Below are 15764 nucleotides of genomic sequence, written 5' to 3'. Positions count from 1 at the left end.
ATGTATCTTCCAATATAATAATGTAAAGTTTATTAACGAGAAGTAGAATCATATATCTAATTAAAAATAAACAACTAATAGATTTCGTTCCATTACAAAAATATATATACATACATTTATGCGTACACATTAAAAGTATTGCTAATAAAAAATCAATGGAATTATAGAAAACATTTCATTGTAAATTGATGCCGAAAATAACAAATACCCTTCAATAATGTGTAATTTTTTCTTTTTCTATCAAGCATTAATTCCTTTTTTAATCAATATAAGCATTTTTAGTTCATAATGAATTCTATCAATAACAATATCAGATATTTAATTTTGGCTCATTGCAGAACAAAGGTTGCTCGTTACTGTCTATACAATATAATAAAATCTCAAGCAATACCCAAGAGAAAGACTACTATATACTTTGTGTATGAGTGTGTGGGTGTGTATATTATGTATCTAGTTATGTACATATGTACATATATACATATGTATCTATTTACAAACGTATGTTTATATGGGATCTTCCAACATTCCACCTCCGTGGTTGCGGAAAGACTGATATCATACGATATTCGACCAAAAGTAAATAAGATAAGGTGTATTTAGATACATCAGCTTATAAAGAAACATATAAACATTGTAATAAGATTTGCTTTGTATACGTCCGCTAGTAAATGCTATATACATTCTCTTTTTCTTTCAGGGTAATAATATTATATATATATATATATATATATATATATATATATATTAAAATTTTTACAATTTAATTAGTTAAATAATCAAAATCAAAAAATAAAAGAAAGCAACAGGAATAGAAAAATACGAGACCTCATCGAAAACTCCGTTTGTTAGGACAGACGTCCTTCCTCGTAAACAATGAACTTTCATCTCTCTCTCTCTCTCTTCCACGCTCTATTTTGCTATTTTTTTCTCAATTTTTCTGTATGCACGTGTACGCGTATGTACGTAATACGTATATGCCTTTTAACAAATGTAATATCGTTTGGTATCGATATATTTTATATATTGAAAGATCGTCGACGATCGAACGTGATGCGTGTACCTGATCGTGACACCCTTATTTCAATATTGTAAATTTAATTTGTCAACGAGGTATAAATTCTATATTCATTTAAATACACATACATTGATATGTGTTTGAATAATACATATTAATCATAATACGCATTAAATGACACGTTTAAATAAAATCCCACATTAAAATTTACATTGTACTAGCTACATATACCACATAAGAACAAGAAAGCAAAATTGAATATACCAAGATACTTTGTTCTTCTTCTTCTTCTTCATATTATTGTTGTTATTATTATTGTTATTATTATTCTTATTTTCTTTATAAATCAATCATAATTGAAGATATTGGGAAATAAACATGAAATTTCTTTCTTAATCTTCTTAACTGTTTTTTTTCTTCTTCTTTTCTTTTATATGAATAATAAGAAGTATAAGGTATCATAATAGGATACCTATGTAATCGTCTTTCATTTAGATAGGTCTTTGATATAATTGTACTTTGGACGGCTAATGCTTCCTTATCGAATGCCTTTTTGTCAAGAGCTAACAAAGTTTCTTTTCAATTTAATCTCGATATCGTTCTTTGTTTCATTCAAATTCTCGATTCGTTTACCCTTTCTCTCTCTCTCTCTCTCTCTCTCTCTCTCTCTCTCTCTCTCTCTCTCTCTCTCTGTATATATATATACATATTATATATAATATATAATACATATATATATCTGTATATATCTGAATCTGTATCAGAAATGAGTAACTCAGGGTTTATAAAAAAACATTATCATATACGTATTCATGTACGTATCAATGCAATTACAACTTACATTTTGCATCGAACAATGACAATAGTCGACTCTAATTAGTGAATTTCTTAATCACTGGTATTACATCTTACGTTGATACATTTGTGAAGAGCTTTGTTATCTACGGCCAGTTGAAACGCATTTTAACTATTAACCGAAGTATCGATATCATTTATCAAAACTCGTAACTTTAACGACAAACGAATAAAAGATTGTATTAGAGTTTATTTCAATATCTTCCAATGTATCTTCCAATATAATAATGTAAAGTTTATTAACGAGAAGTAGAATCATATATCTAATTAAAAATAAACAACTAATAGATTTCGTTCCATTACAAAAATATATATACATACATTTATGCGTACACATTAAAAGTATTGCTAATAAAAAATCAATGGAATTATAGAAAACATTTCATTGTAAATTGATGCCGAAAATAACAAATACCCTTCAATAATGTGTAATTTTTTCTTTTTCTATCAAGCATTAATTCCTTTTTTAATCAATATAAGCATTTTTAGTTCATAATGAATTCTATAAATAACAATATCAGATATTTAATTTTGGCTCATTGCAGAACAAAGGTTGCTCGTTACTGTCTATACAATATAATAAAATCTCAAGCAATACCCAAGAGAAAGACTACTATATACTTTGTGTATGAGTGTGTGGGTGTGTATATTGTGTCTAGTTATGTACATATGTACATATATACATATCTATCTATTTACAAACGTATGTTTAAACGGGATCTTTCAAGTTTCCAACTCTGTGGTTGCAGAAAGACTGATATCATAGGATATTCGACCAAAAGTAAATAAGATAAGGTGTATTTAGATACATCAGCTGATAAAGAAACATATAAACATTGTAATAAGATTTGCTTTGTATACGCCCGCTAGTAAATGCTATAAACATTCTCTTTTTCTTTCAGGGTAATAATATTATATATATATATATATATATATATATATATATTAAAATTTTTATAATTTAATTAGTTAAATAATTAAAATCAAAAAATAAAAGAAATCAACAGGAATAGAAAAATACGAGACCTCATCGAAAACTCCGTTTGTTAGGACAGATGTCCTTCCTCGTAAACAATGAACTTTCATCTCTCTCTCTCTCTCTTCCTCGCTCTATTTTGCTATTTTTTTCTCAATTTTTCTGTATGCACGTGTACGCGTATGTACGTAATACGTATATGCCTTTTAACAAATGTAATATCGTTTGGTATCGATATATTTTATATATTGAAAGATCGTCGACGATCGAACGTGATGCGTGTACCTGATCGTGACACCCTTATTTCAATATTGTAAATTTAATTTGTCAACGAGGTATAAATTCTATATTCATTTAAATACACATACATTGATATGTGTTTGAATAATACATATTAATCATAATACGCATTAAATGACACGTTTAAATAAAATCCCACATTAAAATTTACATTGTACTAGCTACATATACCACATAAGAACAAGAAAGCAAAATTGAATATACCAAGATACTTTGTTCTTCTTCTTCTTCTTCATATTATTGTTGTTATTATTATTGTTATTATTATTCTTATTGTCTTTATAAATCAATCATAATTGAAGATATTGGGAAATAAACATGAAATTTCTTTCTTAATCTTCTTAACTGTTTTTTTTCTTCTTCTTTTCTTTTATATGAATAATAAGAAGTATAAGGTATCATAATAGGATACCTATGTAATCGTCTTTCATTTGAATAGGTCTTTGATATAATTGTACTTTGGACGGCTAATGCTTCCTTATCGAATGCCTTTTTGTCAAGAGCTAACAAAGTTTCTTTTCAATTTAATCTCGATATCGTTCTTTGTTTCATTCAAATTCTCGATTCGTTTACCCTTTCTCTCTCTCTCTCTCTCTCTCTCTCTCTCTCTCTGTATATATATATACATATTATATATAATATATAATACATATATATATCTGTATATATCTGAATCTGTATCAGAAATGAGTAACTCAGGGTTTATAAAAAAACATTATCATATACGTATTCATGTACGTATCAATGCAATTACAACTTACATTTTGCATCGAACAATGACAATAGTCGACTCTAATTAGTGAATTTCTTAATCACTGGTATTACATCTTACGTTGATACATTTGTGAAGAGCTTTGTTATCTACGGCCAGTTGAAACGCATTTTAACTATTAACCGAAGTATCGATATCATTTATCAAAACTCGTAACTTTAACGACAAACGAATAAAAGATTGTATTAGAGTTTATTTCAATATCTTCCAATGTATCTTCCAATATAATAATGTAAAGTTTATTAACGAGAAGTAGAATCATATATCTAATTAAAAATAAACAACTAATAGATTTCGTTCCATTACAAAAATATATATACATACATTTATGCGTACACATTAAAAGTATTGCTAATAAAAAATCAATGGAATTATAGAAAACATTTCATTGTAAATTGATGCCGAAAATAACAAATACCCTTCAATAATGTGTAATTTTTTCTTTTTCTATCAAGCATTAATTCCTTTTTTAATCAATATAAGCATTTTTAGTTCATAATGAATTCTATCAATAACAATATCAGATATTTAATTTTGGCTCATTGCAGAACAAAGGTTGCTCGTTACTGTCTATACAATATAATAAAATCTCAAGCAATACCCAAGAGAAAGACTACTATATACTTTGTGTATGAGTGTGTGGGTGTGTATATTATGTATCTAGTTATGTACATATGTACATATATACATATGTATCTATTTACAAACGTATGTTTATATGGGATCTTCCAACATTCCACCTCCGTGGTTGCGGAAAGACTGATATCATACGATATTCGACCAAAAGTAAATAAGATAAGGTGTATTTAGATACATCAGCTTATAAAGAAACATATAAACATTGTAATAAGATTTGCTTTGTATACGTCCGCTAGTAAATGCTATATACATTCTCTTTTTCTTTCAGGGTAATAATATTATATATATATATATATATATATATATATATTAAAATTTTTACAATTTAATTAGTTAAATAATCAAAATCAAAAAATAAAAGAAAGCAACAGGAATAGAAAAATACGAGACCTCATCGAAAACTCCGTTTGTTAGGACAGACGTCCTTCCTCGTAAACAATGAACTTTCATCTCTCTCTCTCTCTCTTCCACGCTCTATTTTGCTATTTTTTTCTCAATTTTTCTGTATGCACGTGTACGCGTATGTACGTAATACGTATATGCCTTTTAACAAATGTAATATCGTTTGGTATCGATATATTTTATATATTGAAAGATCGTCGACGATCGAACGTGATGCGTGTACCTGATCGTGACACCCTTATTTCAATATTGTAAATTTAATTTGTCAACGAGGTATAAATTCTATATTCATTTAAATACACATACATTGATATGTGTTTGAATAATACATATTAATCATAATACGCATTAAATGACACGTTTAAATAAAATCCCACATTAAAATTTACATTGTACTAGCTACATATACCACATAAGAACAAGAAAGCAAAATTGAATATACCAAGATACTTTGTTCTTCTTCTTCTTCTTCATATTATTGTTGTTATTATTATTGTTATTATTATTCTTATTTTCTTTATAAATCAATCATAATTGAAGATATTGGGAAATAAACATGAAATTTCTTTCTTAATCTTCTTAACTGTTTTTTTTCTTCTTCTTTTCTTTTATATGAATAATAAGAAGTATAAGGTATCATAATAGGATACCTATGTAATCGTCTTTCATTTAGATAGGTCTTTGATATAATTGTACTTTGGACGGCTAATGCTTCCTTATCGAATGCCTTTTTGTCAAGAGCTAACAAAGTTTCTTTTCAATTTAATCTCGATATCGTTCTTTGTTTCATTCAAATTCTCGATTCGTTTACCCTTTTTTCTCTCTCTCTCTCTCTCTCTCTCTCTCTCTCTCTCTCTCTCTCTCTCTCTCTGTATATATATATACATATTATATATAATATATAATACATATATATATCTGTATATATCTGAATCTGTATCAGAAATGAGTAACTCAGGGTTTATAAAAAAACATTATCATATACGTATTCATGTACGTATCAATGCAATTACAACTTACATTTTGCATCGAACAATGACAATAGTCGACTCTAATTAGTGAATTTCTTAATCACTGGTATTACATCTTACGTTGATACATTTGTGAAGAGCTTTGTTATCTACGGCCAGTTGAAACGCATTTTAACTATTAACCGAAGTATCGATATCATTTATCAAAAGTCTTAACTTTAACGACAAACGAATAAAAGATTGTATTAGAGTTTATTTCAATATCTTCCAATGTATCTTCCAATATAATAATGTAAAGTTTATTAACGAGAAGTAGAATCATATATCTAATTAAAAATAAACAACTAATAGATTTCGTTCCATTACAAAAATATATATACATACATTTATGCGTACACATTAAAAGTATTGCTAATAAAAAATCAATGGAATTATAGAAAACATTTCATTGTAAATTGATGCCGAAAATAACAAATACCCTTCAATAATGTGTAATTTTTTCTTTTTCTATCAAGCATTAATTCCTTTTTTAATCAATATAAGCATTTTTAGTTCATAATGAATTCTATCAATAACAATATCAGATATTTAATTTTGGCTCATTGCAGAACAAAGGTTGCTCGTTACTGTCTATACAATATAATAAAATCTCAAGCAATACCCAAGAGAAAGACTACTATATACTTTGTGTATGAGTGTGTGGGTGTGTATATTATGTATCTAGTTATGTACATATGTACATATATACATATGTATCTATTTACAAACGTATGTTTATATGGGATCTTCCAACATTCCACCTCCGTGGTTGCGGAAAGACTGATATCATACGATATTCGACCAAAAGTAAATAAGATAAGGTGTATTTAGATACATCAGCTTATAAAGAAACATATAAACATTGTAATAAGATTTGCTTTGTATACGTCCGCTAGTAAATGCTATATACATTCTCTTTTTCTTTCAGGGTAATAATATTATATATATATATATATATATATATATATATATATTAAAATTTTTACAATTTAATTAGTTAAATAATCAAAATCAAAAAATAAAAGAAAGCAACAGGAATAGAAAAATACGAGACCTCATCGAAAACTCCGTTTGTTAGGACAGACGTCCTTCCTCGTAAACAATGAACTTTCATCTCTCTCTCTCTCTCTTCCACGCTCTATTTTGCTATTTTTTTCTCAATTTTTCTGTATGCACGTGTACGCGTATGTACGTAATACGTATATGCCTTTTAACAAATGTAATATCGTTTGGTATCGATATATTTTATATATTGAAAGATCGTCGACGATCGAACGTGATGCGTGTACCTGATCGTGACACCCTTATTTCAATATTGTAAATTTAATTTGTCAACGAGGTATAAATTCTATATTCATTTAAATACACATACATTGATATGTGTTTGAATAATGCATATTAATCATAATACGCATTAAATGACACGTTTAAATAAAATCCCACATTAAAATTTACATTGTACTAGCTACATATACCACATAAGAACAAGAAAGCAAAATTGAATATACCAAGATACTTTGTTCTTCTTCTTCTTCTTCATATTATTGTTGTTATTATTATTGTTATTATTATTCTTATTTTCTTTATAAATCAATCATAATTGAAGATATTGGGAAATAAACATGAAATTTCTTTCTTAATCTTCTTAACTGTTTTTTTTCTTCTTCTTTTCTTTTATATGAATAATAAGAAGTATAAGGTATCATAATAGGATACCTATGTAATCGTCTTTCATTTAGATAGGTCTTTGATATAATTGTACTTTGGACGGCTAATGCTTCCTTATCGAATGCCTTTTTGTCAAGAGCTAACAAAGTTTCTTTTCAATTTAATCTCGATATCGTTCTTTGTTTCATTCAAATTCTCGATTCGTTTACCCTTTCTTTCTCTCTCTCTCTCTCTCTCTCTCTCTCTCTCTCTCTCTCTCTCTCTCTCTGTATATATATATACATATTATATATAATATATAATACATATATATATCTGTATATATCTGAATCTGTATCAGAAATGAGTAACTCAGGGTTTATAAAAAAACATTATCATATACGTATTCATGTACGTATCAATGCAATTACAACTTACATTTTGCATCGAACAATGACAATAGTCGACTCTAATTAGTGAATTTCTTAATCACTGGTATTACATCTTACGTTGATACATTTGTGAAGAGCTTTGTTATCTACGGCCAGTTGAAACGCATTTTAACTATTAACCGAAGTATCGATATCATTTATCAAAACTCGTAACTTTAACGACAAACGAATAAAAGATTGTATTAGAGTTTATTTCAATATCTTCCAATGTATCTTCCAATATAATAATGTAAAGTTTATTAACGAGAAGTAGAATCATATATCTAATTAAAAATAAACAACTAATAGATTTCGTTCCATTACAAAAATATATATACATACATTTATGCGTACACATTAAAAGTATTGCTAATAAAAAATCAATGGAATTATAGAAAACATTTCATTGTAAATTGATGCCGAAAATAACAAATACCCTTCAATAATGTGTAATTTTTTCTTTTTCTATCAAGCATTAATTCCTTTTTTAATCAATATAAGCATTTTTAGTTCATAATGAATTCTATCAATAACAATATCAGATATTTAATTTTGGCTCATTGCAGAACAAAGGTTGCTCGTTACTGTCTATACAATATAATAAAATCTCAAGCAATACCCAAGAGAAAGACTACTATATACTTTGTGTATGAGTGTGTGGGTGTGTATATTATGTATCTAGTTATGTACATATGTACATATATACATATGTATCTATTTACAAACGTATGTTTATATGGGATCTTCCAACATTCCACCTCCGTGGTTGCGGAAAGACTGATATCATACGATATTCGACCAAAAGTAAATAAGATAAGGTGTATTTAGATACATCAGCTGATAAAGAAACATATAAACATTGTAATAAGATTTGCTTTGTATACGCCCGCTAGTAAATGCTATAAACATTCTCTTTTTCTTTCAGGGTAATAATATTATATATATATATATATATTAAAATTTTTATAATTTAATTAGTTAAATAATCAAAATCAAAAAATAAAAGAAATCAACAGGAATAGAAAAATACGAGACCTCATCGAAAACTCCGTTTGTTAGGACAGATGTCCTTCCTCGTAAACAATGAACTTTCATCTCTCTCTCTCTCTCTTCCTCGCTCTATTTTGCTATTTTTTTCTCAATTTTTCTGTATGCACGTGTACGCGTATGTACGTAATACGTATATGCCTTTTAACAAATGTAATATCGTTTGGTATCGATATATTTTATATATTGAAAGATCGTCGACGATCGAACGTGATGCGTGTACCTGATCGTGACACCCTTATTTCAATATTGTAAATTTAATTTGTCAACGAGGTATAAATTCTATATTCATTTAAATACACATACATTGATATGTGTTTGAATAATACATATTAATCATAATACGCATTAAATGACACGTTTAAATAAAATCCCACATTAAAATTTACATTGTACTAGCTACATATACCACATAAGAACAAGAAAGCAAAATTGAATATACCAAGATACTTTGTTCTTCTTCTTCTTCTTCATATTATTGTTGTTATTATTATTGTTATTATTATTCTTATTGTCTTTATAAATCAATCATAATTGAAGATATTGGGAAATAAACATGAAATTTCTTTCTTAATCTTCTTAACTGTTTTTTTTCTTCTTCTTTTCTTTTATATGAATAATAAGAAGTATAAGGTATCATAATAGGATACCTATGTAATCGTCTTTCATTTGAATAGGTCTTTGATATAATTGTACTTTGGACGGCTAATGCTTCCTTATCGAATGCCTTTTTGTCAAGAGCTAACAAAGTTTCTTTTCAATTTAATCTCGATATCGTTCTTTGTTTCATTCAAATTCTCGATTCGTTTACCCTTTCTCTCTCTCTCTCTCTCTCTCTCTCTCTCTGTATATATATATACATATTATATATAATATATAATACATATATATATCTGTATATATCTGAATCTGTATCAGAAATGAGTAACTCAGGGTTTATAAAAAAACATTATCATATACGTATTCATGTACGTATCAATGCAATTACAACTTACATTTTGCATCGAAGAATGACAATAGTCGACTATAATTAGTGAATTTCTTAATCAGTGGTATTACATCTTACGTTGATACATTAGTGAAGAGCTTTGTTATCTACGGCCAGTTGAAAGGCATTTTAACTATTAACCGAAGTACTGAAATCTTTTATCAAAAGTCTTAACGTTAACGACAAACGAATAAAACATTGTATTAGAGTTTAATTCGATATCTTCCATTGTATCTTCCAATATAATAATGTAAAGTTTATTAACCAGAAGTAGAATCATATATCTAATTAAAAATAAACAACTAATAGATTTCGTTCCATTACAAAAATATATATACATACATTTATGCGTACACATTAAAAGTATTGCTAATAGAAAATCAATGGAATTATAGAAAACATTTCATTGTAAATTGATGCCGAAAATAACAAATACCCTTCAATAATGTGTAATTTTTTCTTTTTCTATCAAGCATTAATTCCTTTTTTAATCAATATAAGCATTTTTAGTTCATAATGAATTCTATCAATAACAATATCAGATATTTAATTTTGGCTCATTGCAGAACAAAGGTTGCTCGTTACTGTCTATACAATATAATAAAATCTCAAGCAATACCCAAGAGAAAGACTACTATATACTTTGTGTATGAGTGTGAGGGTGTGTATATTGTGTCTAGTTATGTACATATGTACATATATACATATCTATCTATTTACAAACGTATGTTCATAGGGGATCTTTCAAGTTTCCAACTCAGTGGTTGCCGAAAGACTGATCTCATACGATATTCGACCAAAATTAAATAAGATAAGGTGTATTTAGATACATCAGCTGATAAAGAAACATATAAACATTGTAATAAGATTTGCTTTGTATACGCCCGCTAGTAAATGCTATAAACATTCTCTTTTTCTTTCAGGGTAATAATATTATATATATATATATATATATATATATATATTAAAATTTTTATAATTTAATTAGTTAAATAATTAAAATCAAAAAATAAAAGAAATCAACAGGAATAGAAAAATACGAGACCTCATCGAAAACTCCGTTTGTTAGGACAGATGTCCTTCCTCGTAAACAATGAACTTTCATCTCTCTCTCTCTCTCTTCCTCGCTCTATTTTGCTATTTTTTTCTCAATTTTTCTGTATGCACGTGTACGCGTATGTACGTAATACGTATATGCCTTTTAACAAATGTAACATCGTTTGGTATCGATATATTTTATATATTGAAAGATCGTCGACGATCGAACGTGATGCGTGTACCTGATCGTGACACCCTTATTTCAATATTGTAAATTTAATTTGTCAACGAGGTATAAATTCTATATTCATTTAAATACACATACATTGATATGTGTTTGAATAATACATATTAATCATAATACGCATTAAATGACACGTTTAAATAAAATCCCACATTAAAATTTACATTGTACTAGCTACATATACCACATAAGAACAAGAAAGCAAAATTGAATATACCAAGATACTTTGTTCTTCTTCTTCTTCTTCATATTATTGTTGTTATTATTATTGTTATTATTATTCTTATTGTCTTTATAAATCAATCATAATTGAAGATATTGGGAAATAAACATGAAATTTCTTTCTTAATCTTCTTAACTGTTTTTTTTCTTCTTCTTTTCTTTTATATGAATAATAAGAAGTATAAGGTATCATAATAGGATACCTATGTAATCGTCTTTCATTTAGATAGGTCTTTGATATAATTGTACTTTGGACGGCTAATGCTTCCTTATCGAATGCCTTTTTGTCAAGAGCTAACAAAGTTTCTTTTCAATTTAATCTCGATATCGTTCTTTGTTTCATTCAAATTCTCGATTCGTTTACCCTTTCTTTCTCTCTCTCTCTCTCTCTCTCTCTCTCTCTCTCTCTCTCTCTCTCTCTCTCTCTCTCTCTCTCTCTCTCTCTCTCTCTCTCTCTGTATATATATATACATATTATATATAATATATAATACATATATATATCTGTATATATCTGAATCTGTATCAGAAATGAGTAACTCAGGGTTTATAAAAAAACATTATCATATACGTATTCATGTACGTATCAATGCAATTACAACTTACATTTTGCATCGAACAATGACAATAGTCGACTCTAATTAGTGAATTTCTTAATCACTGGTATTACATCTTACGTTGATACATTTGTGAAGAGCTTTGTTATCTACGGCCAGTTGAAACGCATTTTAACTATTAACCGAAGTATCGATATCATTTATCAAAACTCGTAACTTTAACGACAAACGAATAAAAGATTGTATTAGAGTTTATTTCAATATCTTCCAATGTATCTTCCAATATAATAATGTAAAGTTTATTAACGAGAAGTAGAATCATATATCTAATTAAAAATAAACAACTAATAGATTTCGTTCCATTACAAAAATATATATACATACATTTATGCGTACACATTAAAAGTATTGCTAATAAAAAATCAATGGAATTATAGAAAACATTTCATTGTAAATTGATGCCGAAAATAACAAATACCCTTCAATAATGTGTAATTTTTTCTTTTTCTATCAAGCATTAATTCCTTTTTTAATCAATATAAGCATTTTTAGTTCATAATGAATTCTATAAATAACAATATCAGATATTTAATTTTGGCTCATTGCAGAACAAAGGTTGCTCGTTACTGTCTATACAATATAATAAAATCTCAAGCAATACCCAAGAGAAAGACTACTATATACTTTGTGTATGAGTGTGTGGGTGTGTATATTGTGTCTAGTTATGTACATATGTACATATATACATATCTATCTATTTACAAACGTATGTTTAAACGGGATCTTTCAAGTTTCCAACTCTGTGGTTGCAGAAAGACTGATATCATACGATATTCGACCAAAAGTAAATAAGATAAGGTGTATTTAGATAAATCAGCTGATAAAGAAACATATAAACATTGTAATAAGATTTGCTTTGTATACGCCCGCTAGTAAATGCTATAAACATTCTCTTTTTCTTTCAGGGTAATAATATTATATATATATATATATATATATATATATATATATATATATTAAAATTTTTACAATTTAATTAGTTAAATAATCAAAATCAAAAAATAAAAGAAAGCAACAGGAATAGAAAAATACGAGACCTCATCGAAAACTCCGTTTGTTAGGACAGATGTCCTTCCTCGTAAACAATGAACTTTCATCTCTCTCTCTCTCTCTTCCTCGCTCTATTTTGCTATTTTTTTCTCAATTTTTCTGTATGCACGTGTACGCGTATGTACGTAATACGTATATGCCTTTTAACAAATGTAACATCGTTTGGTATCGATATATTTTATATATTGAAAGATCGTCGACGATCGAACGTGATGCGTGTACCTGATCGTGACACCCTTATTTCAATATTGTAAATTTAATTTGTCAACGAGGTATAAATTCTATATTCATTTAAATACACATACATTGATATGTGTTTGAATAATACATATTAATCATAATACGCATTAAATGACACGTTTAAATAAAATCCCACATTAAAATTTACATTGTACTAGCTACATATACCACATAAGAACAAGAAAGCAAAATTGAATATACCAAGATACTTTGTTCTTCTTCTTCTTCTTCATATTATTGTTGTTATTATTATTGTTATTATTATTCTTATTGTCTTTATAAATCAATCATAATTGAAGATATTGGGAAATAAACATGAAATTTCTTTCTTAATCTTCTTAACTGTTTTTTTTCTTCTTCTTTTCTTTTATATGAATAATAAGAAGTATAAGGTATCATAATAGGATACCTATGTAATCGTCTTTCATTTGAATAGGTCTTTGATATAATTGTACTTTGGACGGCTAATGCTTCCTTATCGAATGCCTTTTTGTCAAGAGCTAACAAAGTTTCTTTTCAATTTAATCTCGATATCGTTCTTTGTTTCATTCAAATTCTCGATTCGTTTACCCTTTCTCTCTCTCTCTCTCTCTCTCTCTCTCTCTCTCTGTATATATATATACATATTATATATAATATATAATACATATATATATCTGTATATATCTGAATCTGTATCAGAAATGAGTAACTCAGGGTTTATAAAAAAACATTATCATATACGTATTCATGTACGTATCAATGCAATTACAACTTACATTTTGCATCGAACAATGACAATAGTCGACTCTAATTAATGAATTTCTTAATCACTGGTATTACATCTTACGTTGATACATTTGTGAAGAGCTTTGTTATCTACGGCCAGTTGAAACGCATTTTAACTATTAACCGAAGTATCGATATCATTTATCAAAACTCGTAACTTTAACGACAAACGAATAAAAGATTGTATTAGAGTTTATTTCAATATCTTCCAATGTATCTTCCAATATAATAATGTAAAGTTTATTAACGAGAAGTAGAATCATATATCTAATTAAAAATAAACAACTAATAGATTTCGTTCCATTACAAAAATATATATACATACATTTATGCGTACACATTAAAAGTATTGCTAATAAAAAATCAATGGAATTATAGAAAACATTTCATTGTAAATTGATGCCGAAAATAACAAATACCCTTCAATAATGTGTAATTTTTTCTTTTTCTATCAAGCATTAATTCCTTTTTTAATCAATATAAGCATTTTTAGTTCATAATGAATTCTATCAATAACAATATCAGATATTTAATTTTGGCTCATTGCAGAACAAAGGTTGCTCGTTACTGTCTATACAATATAATAAAATCTCAAGCAATACCCAAGAGAAAGACTACTATATACTTTGTGTATGAGTGTGTGGGTGTGTATATTGTGTCTAGTTATGTACATATGTATATATATACATATCTATCTGTTTACAAACGTATGTTTATATAGGATCTTTGAAGTTTCCAACTCGGTGGTTGCGGAAAGACTGATCTCATACGATATTCGACAAAAAGTAAATAACATAAGGTGTATTTAGATACTTCAGCTTATATAGAAACATATAAACATTGTAATAAGATTTGCTTTGTATAAGTCCGCTAGTAAATGCTATAAACATTCTCTTTTTCTTTCAGGGTAATAATATTATATATATATATTTAAATTTTTTTAATTTAATTAGTTAATTAATTATTTTAATAATGATTGATTTTATAACGAATATTTTTAAGGTAATCTTGGCATTGTTTGTACATGTATATTATGTACTAATATGTATACATATATTTATGTTAATGAATAGGTAATATAGAATATTTATATTTAAATAAATATGTATCTTTTTTTAGTTTTAAGTATTATAAAATCATTAGAAAATATTGTCATTAATTATGTTGAAATATCCCTTATCTATACCGTATTGGCTAATAAGTAATATCGGTAAAGTATCTTCCTTTCTTTATATTTAAATAAATAATATCGTGTATTTTCATCGATTGGAAAATTTGTAACTATGTCTACAACTTAATGATAAAACATTTAGATATATCTTGAAGAACAATACTTCACAAAAATAGCGAAAACAGATAATTCAATTGTGATTGATCGTACAAGAAGAATTATTATCAATTGTATCAAAATTTGACTAAATGAAGTTTCGAACATTTCTACTCGTTGTTAATTTTGAAAATCTTTATGGAAAATTCGCATGATTCATACGATTCAACTTTATA

Source organism: Vespula vulgaris, chromosome 6 (genome assembly GCF_905475345.1).
Source record: "Vespula vulgaris chromosome 6, iyVesVulg1.1, whole genome shotgun sequence".
Classification (NCBI taxonomy): Eukaryota; Metazoa; Arthropoda; class Insecta; order Hymenoptera; family Vespidae; genus Vespula; species Vespula vulgaris.
The sequence above is the reverse complement of the archived record's forward strand: the minus strand, read 5'-3'. Positions refer to the sequence as shown.